The 6,525-nt window shown below is 45.7% G+C and overlaps 1 pseudogene; it reads right to left on the bottom strand.

The window, feature by feature from the left end:
- Positions 1 to 5,520: 5,520 nt before the first annotated feature.
- On the bottom strand, positions 5,521 to 6,192 carry LOC130135848 (uncharacterized; annotated as a pseudogene).
- Between the last annotated feature and the right edge of the window lie 333 nt (positions 6,193 to 6,525).

The raw sequence follows: 6,525 nt of genomic DNA, 5'->3' as shown, positions 1-6,525 counted from the left end.
GTCGGCGAGGCCCAACGAGGGTCGACCTTGCCTTGCCTGGGCGAGGTCGAGCCCCGATGAGGCCGCCCATCGCCCAGGCCACGACGACCTCGCCGGATCTGGAGAGGGGAGCCCTTGCCGGGGCTCACCCTCGCCCAGGCGAGGCGAGGCCGACCCTCACAGGGGCTCGCCCGCCCTCGCCCAGGCGAGGGTCGGCCGGGCCTCACCTGTGGCGAGCGATGGTGGCCTCTTCCGGGTGAGACCACGCAGCTGGTCGCGGCCGGTGGTCGACCTCTGGTCACCGGTAGTGACCGAAGGTAGAAGAAGAAGAAAGAGAAGTAAAAAAGAAAAGAAGGAAAAAAATCAGAAAAAATATTTGAAAAATCTAAGTGTACATGTTAAACTCGTCGTTTTGATGTGTACATGCTAACTAAATCCTCCGGTGAGCCACATCAGCTTCAGAATTAATAAAAAAAAATGCTACATCGGATTTCCAGCCAAACTGACCGGAGTTGGCACTTAAGTGATCGTTTTTTAAAATTTTTGGGATTAAAGTGATCCAAAACAAACTTTTGACACTAAAGGAAGCGCCGTATACAAGTTTTGACACTTCTGCTATTCTTCACCCCAAATTCTCAAAACTTCTTAATTTGGACCCAAAAGGGCAAAATTGTAATTTCCCTTCCATTGGGCCCTCGTGGCCAACTATATAGTCCATGAGACCCATTGGGCTCTTAGAAATTCGTGGGCCCTCTTGCGGGCCCTAGTTTCTGGCCCGGATTTCACTTTTTCAAGGTTTCTCGGTATACTGATAAATAGGCAATTCCCAAAATTTTTCCAATAATTGTCTCTTAATCCTCTAGAGTCCAATACCTTCAATTGGATTAGAATTCTTTTACCTCAGGCTAAATGTAAGGTATTGCACTCGCTTTATAAGTGGTGAAATCTGTTTCTCCATGCACAGTGATCATTTTACCATTAATGGCAAACCAAACTTTCTGATGAAGACTTGAAGGGATGGCACCAGCCATATGAATCCAAGGCCTTCCTAGTAATAGGTTGAAAGTCCTCGGAATATCGACCACTTGGAAATCAATCAAAAAAGGCACAAGACCTATATTTACCTCAAGCTCAATATCACTAATGACATCTTTCTTCATTCCATCAAACGAGCGTACGATCACCTTAGAAGGCTTGATAAGCTCTTCACTAATCCCCAGACGATGCAATGTGCTTAGTGGGCACAAATTAAGTGTGGAGTCATTATCAATCAATACTCGCGATACTTCTTTGCCCCGGCATCTGACGGCAATATGTAAGGCTTTATCATGTGAACGTCCATCAATTGAGAAATCTTCATCATGGAAAGCGATTTGATCCTTTAACAGAATGGTGCGAACGAAATCTTCTAGCTGCACTCCGTTGATTGTCTCCGGGACATGAACTTCATTAAGAAGTTTCATGAGCACCATTTTATGACTCTCTGAGGTTTTGAAGAGATCCAGCAAAGAAATTTATGCTGGCATCTTTCTCAACTATTCAATCACCTCGTATTCAATTGTGTTCATGACCGACAGCAATTGCTTCACATCTTCTTCGGTTACACCCTTCATCTCATGCTCACCCTCTTTTGGGACATAGCATCTTCCTGATTGAGTTATAGCATCGACCTCTTTTGGTGCGTAATCCCAAGGTACGCACTTAATGTGAAACTCTTCTTTTAGGGGCAAAGTAATGATCACAGGCTAAAGTTCTTTTTCCTCGATCTTCAGTTGATCGATTGGAAGTCGAATAGTAACCGATTCTATATGACCTCTTTCCTTCTCGTACTTATCCACTTCATCAAGTTTGATTAGGAATGGAGTGATCATGGACACCACGCTTCTATCGGCTTCATCGGCATCCATTCTACCCCAACCATCAGGTATGATGATTTCGTTCTTAAAAGTCCATGGAAGGGGTGTATACTTGACACGATAGTTATACCGACCGCTATCCTGACCTAATAAATCCACGGTCTCAAATGACTCCCCGATCACGCAAGTCGATTAGAGTGAGACGACTGTGAAGTGACTCTTCGACCATAAGAGTCGTTAGTAAAAAGGTCCGGGACGACCATGGATCAGTACCGTATTGGCATGTGTCAGTCGCGGGTAATTCCGCACAGCCATGCATCGGTCCTAGATGACCATGGATTAATCCCATGGTACTATATTCCATGAGGCTACATGACAACCGAGGGTCGATCATAGGTTGTTGATACTCGAACATAGATCGGTCGCGAATCGGCCATGGATCGTTGTGTTGAGTCGGTATGCCATGGACGAGCCAGGTGCCAGGTCACGAGCCTAGTGGCTTGGTCACAGATTAGGCTATGTGCCAGTCGTGCCAGCCAAGCCTTATGCCCGGTCATGACCAAACATTGTGCCCGTTAAGTAGGCAACGGGCTGGCTACGTGCCCGGCCGTGTGCCAGTCATTATGCCTAACCCATGTTCCAGGTAATGTGCCCGTCAGATCCGGCTTCGGCCTAGTTTCGTGCCCAAGAGATTTGGCCATGAGCCATGCATGGTGCCCATACATGAGCCAATGCATGTGTTTAGTCCATGAACCGGTCCCTTGCTCGTGTAGCTCGGCATCGTGCTCGGCGCACTGCTCGTACTGCCCGACATCGCGCCCGTGCGCTCGACCACGGGTCTGGCTATGTGCCCAGCCGTGTACTTGTGTGGCCTGATAGTGTACCAGGCCCTGCACTCAGTCAAGCCTGATTGTACAGGCCACGTGCCTGGTCAATCCGACTGGCCCGAACTTGCACAGTTGAACATGGACTTTTGCTTGGTTGTGCTTGGTCACATTTGGAGGTTTTCCTACACCAAACCTCGAATTGAACGGGATCAATGAGCATGTTTTAGCGTGGAAAACCCTCAGAAAAATAAGATGAATAAAAATGATGCAGGATTACAAGTTAGGTAGGACTAGAATTAGGCCTCACGCTTCGGAAGATGGGGGGGACTAGCAGACAAAATTGACCCCAAGTTCAATCTTCATGCTCAAGCCACAATGATTGGAGCCAAGCTTAGGTGTCTCCTTCCATTAATAGTCACAAGCTGAGTTGTCCACCCTCATAATTGAAGTTTGGTGACTTATTGTCACCAATAATGAGCTAGAGACAAGAGAGTAAGTCGGCTAAGGAGAAGCCGAGAGGGTGGAAGTCAACCAAGAAGGAAACCGAGAGAGAGAGAGAATGAGAGAAAGGAAGAAAGCCATTAATTGTTACGATTTGCTAAGATCATTTCATTTTGGCCTTTCTTCATTAATGCCAAGATCTTCAAGATCAAGATAATCATGGCTTTGTTTTTTCTCCTTGAATAATCGAGTGTCGACCATTATAAATAGAAGAGACCCCATTTGATTTAGGAGACACATACGCATATACACTCACACCAACCAGCCATCACCTCTTTCTTGCCTTCTTGTTTCACGCCTAGAAACCTCACCGACCATCCCCTTTTCTCTCTTGTTCTTCGGCCAACTAGAGAATCTACGTCCAAGACCCGCCTTGCTCACGTGTTCAAGCCACATGCCTCTCACTTTCTTTGTTTCTCACGTGTTCTAGTTTTATTATTTGTGTAAGTGAATTCCATAATATCGGGAAAGGAAGATGAGATACGTTGTGACGTGGTTTGCTTGGACCGTGTTCGGTCATTTGGTTGGTCGTGGTTGATCCTTTCCATGGCTTATTTCTATTTTGTACTTGAATAGAAACCGGAACTTGACTAGTGATGTTCACGTGTGATAGCCATGCTTGATGTTCTCTAGTTAATTGCTGGCATGAACTTTGCTATTGATCTGCTATCGACGCCAGTGCGGTAGAGCCGACTCATGTTAACGGCGATTGATTCATCCTCACTTGATATTAGTGAGTTTACTTATCGAATCTCCCCGACTCATCTCCCGTTGTTTTCCCTTTTCAGGTCCGTAGGATGGCATCACCCCCAACCCGTTTTGTTTATCCCATGGAGATGCAAGTTGAGGTGCTCACCGTGATTGACGCCCGTGAACGCCGTGCCTACCGCCAGGTTACGACCCATGTTATGGTGGATGAAGGCCTCGAGAGCTTGGTCCCCCACACTTATGTGGCGTAGTACTGCTGGTCGAACGGAGACCTAATCGGACCCCTGCGCAGGTTCAACGGACACTTTGGCGGAAACGGCGGGCCGGTTCCGTGGTATGCCGCGGGTGGGGTATAGGATGGCCAAGCGGACGGGTCACGGGGAGGGGGCGAGCTAGTGGACGGAGTTTAAAGCGCGAGAAGATGAAGTAGTGGGAGTAGATCACCTAAGACGAAGTTTTGTTTATCTATAGTCGGTTTGTGTGCGGAATAGCCTTTGGAATAGGCATGAAAAATATGTATGCTGTTTGCAAGGGCCTGAGAGGCAGGCTTGTTAAAAATAAGCACAATCATGTAAATACAACTTGCGATGGCTTGCTCATGCTATCTTGTGATGTTTCGTTTAGAATTGCTTCCACTTGCGCATTGAATACAATGAATGGGACATACTAACTCATTTTCGTGAGTCACGGGCTCGATCAGATCGTGATGGTCAACTAGCATCGAAAGCGATTCCGGGTCAGGGCATGACATGAACCAATCACTATCTTTCCCTCAAGGTAATACAACCCATATTCTATGTTCTCTAGCGTCACAGTAAGCACGCCTTAAGAGATCTTTAAAAATTCACCTTCAGCAGAGAACCGATATCCGAACTTGTCAACAGCACTTAATGAGATAATATTTTTTTCTCAGCTTCGGTACATGCCTTACATGAATCAACATTCTCACCACTCACAAGCAACACCATTTCACATAACTACCTTACCACCCTTCATGCACTAATAGGAAGTAAATTAATATCCATGAGAAGTCACATGATAAGAACATCCAAAGTTAAGCACCTAAACATCACCTGATGAACTCATGGTGATTGTAAACACAACATTAGCATTACTAGAACTAATATTTGTCACGGTAGCAATATTACCATCGCTTGTAGACTTCACCTTAACTTATTTAGCCTTGTGCTTTAGACAATCTCTCCTGTAGTGCCCTACCTCATCATAGCGATGACATTGACGATTTTGAATATTGGACCTCGATTTAGAATGGCTCTTCCATTTGCTACCTCCAAACTCTCTTCGTTCATGTCTGACTCGGATAACCAAACTTTGCACCGTATTTTGCGCTAAGTTATCTTCTTGTAACTTCTTTTTCCACTATTTAGAAAACAAAGTAGAATTTACCATAATTGTAGTGCACCCTTATAGCAGCGAATCTATAAAGTGCTCAAAAGAATATGGTAGAGATGCCAACAACATCATATCTTGTTTTTCATGAGGCAAGGCTTCATTGATGTTCTTCAAGTCCATCATGAATTTATTAAACTCATCTGTGTGCATTCAACGCTACAAAACAGAAACGTCATTTTCAACATATACAAGCAATTGTTCAAATCATTTATTAGATAAAGTGCCTCAACTTTTGCTCACAACGCTGAGGCATCCTTCTCTTCAGCCACATCAATCATTACCTCATTCGATAAGATCAACAAGATCACCACGGGCAGCAAACAGTACCCAACAACGCTCGTATATGTGTGCAAATTCAGCTTGTCGTTACACCCAACGAGCATGTTGAACACCACATAGAGGAACATCGAGGAGATCACGATCCACCCTAGGATCATGCCGAATTGGATCTTGCTGGCGAGCAACTAGAACAGGCAAAGCGAGAGGTACAGGATGATTGGGTCAAACAGATCGAAGTCCTTGTGGACAGCCGGGTTCACGCAAAGAGGGTTGAGGATCGATATGGTCTTCTTCTAGATCTGTTCGGGGTGGATGCCAAGCTCATCGAGGAAGGGCTCCTCATCGTCGAAGTTCGCGGAGCCGGAGGGGCCCCCACCGTAGATGGTGGAGGTGGCGACGGAGGTGGCGGGGCCGATGTCAAAGGACATGAAGGGGAGGCTGGAGCTTGAGGGGGCGCGAAGGTTGGAACGGCGCCATGGGGATGTCATACTGCTGGAGGTTCCCAGTGGCAGGGTTTCTACCGAAGGTTCAACAAGAATTAAACGAGTTTACTACTATTTGTGGGTAACTTGCATCAATCGATGTCAATTTGGATGAGGAAGATAAAGCGCGTACTTTGTTGTGTTCATTGCCGAATTCACAGGAACATATGATTATTTCGAATGGCACTGGTGTTAGTGCGTTATCCTTTGAGAGCGTTGTAGCTACTCCATTATCTGAGGAGATGAGGAGAGCAGGTTCTGATAGTGCAACGCAAGATGCTCTTTTCGTAAGAGGAAGGAATAGTGAACAATCCAAAACCATATTTGGTGGCAGAAATAAGTCCAGAGGAAAATCTAAAAGTAGAGATTGATTGGATATAATGTGTTGGAAGTGCAAAAAGCCTGGACACTTGAAGAAAGATTGCAGAAGCAAAAGTGTAGTTCCAAAGAAACGAAATGAGGCATCATCATCTAGTACAA

This window comes from Syzygium oleosum, unplaced genomic scaffold (assembly GCF_021117445.2).
Source record: "Syzygium oleosum isolate NSW1041296 unplaced genomic scaffold, Sole_v2.1 Sole_v2.38, whole genome shotgun sequence".
NCBI classification, from domain to species: domain Eukaryota; kingdom Viridiplantae; phylum Streptophyta; class Magnoliopsida; order Myrtales; family Myrtaceae; genus Syzygium; species Syzygium oleosum.
Note: the sequence above shows the minus strand (reverse complement) of the source record. Positions and strands in the feature narration are given on the sequence as shown.